The sequence below is a fragment of the Hipposideros armiger genome, unplaced genomic scaffold, assembly GCF_001890085.2.
Source record: "Hipposideros armiger isolate ML-2016 unplaced genomic scaffold, ASM189008v1 scaffold_283, whole genome shotgun sequence".
NCBI lineage: Eukaryota > Metazoa > Chordata > Mammalia > Chiroptera > Hipposideridae > Hipposideros > Hipposideros armiger.
Genome location: NW_017731633.1, coordinates 2,175,300 through 2,175,752, shown reverse-complemented (window position 1 = coordinate 2,175,752; position 453 = coordinate 2,175,300).

Below are 453 nucleotides of genomic sequence, written 5' to 3'. Positions count from 1 at the left end.
AATGTGGGAATGACCCTTCCTCCGGCCTGCTCCCACGGCTCCCTGCCAAGCACCTGACAATGCTACTCTCCAACCCCCACGCCCACAAGAGTCATGTCCTTTTTCAGTCCCCTGTGAATTTCCCCCATTCAGATTAATAATCTGTATTTTTAAATAATCTGTGTTTTTGCCCAGAATATTCTTGTAGCTTAGTACCTTGTTAAGTGTTCTGTGGAATTGCCATCCCTCTTTGGGGCCATCCCTTGGGCCCTCTGGTGATGAGGGATCGGTGAGGGAAGGGACTCAAGGGAAAGAGGCTCAAGACACAGTGGTCCTGGCATACAGCTGGTGCTCAACCAATGTTTGTTGAATAGCTGATTCTCCCCCAAGCACTTTGAGCTTCATCCTTTACTTTTGAGCCCCTCCCAATATTTTGCCTCTCCTGAGGCAAATTCGCCCTGCTCCCACACTTCA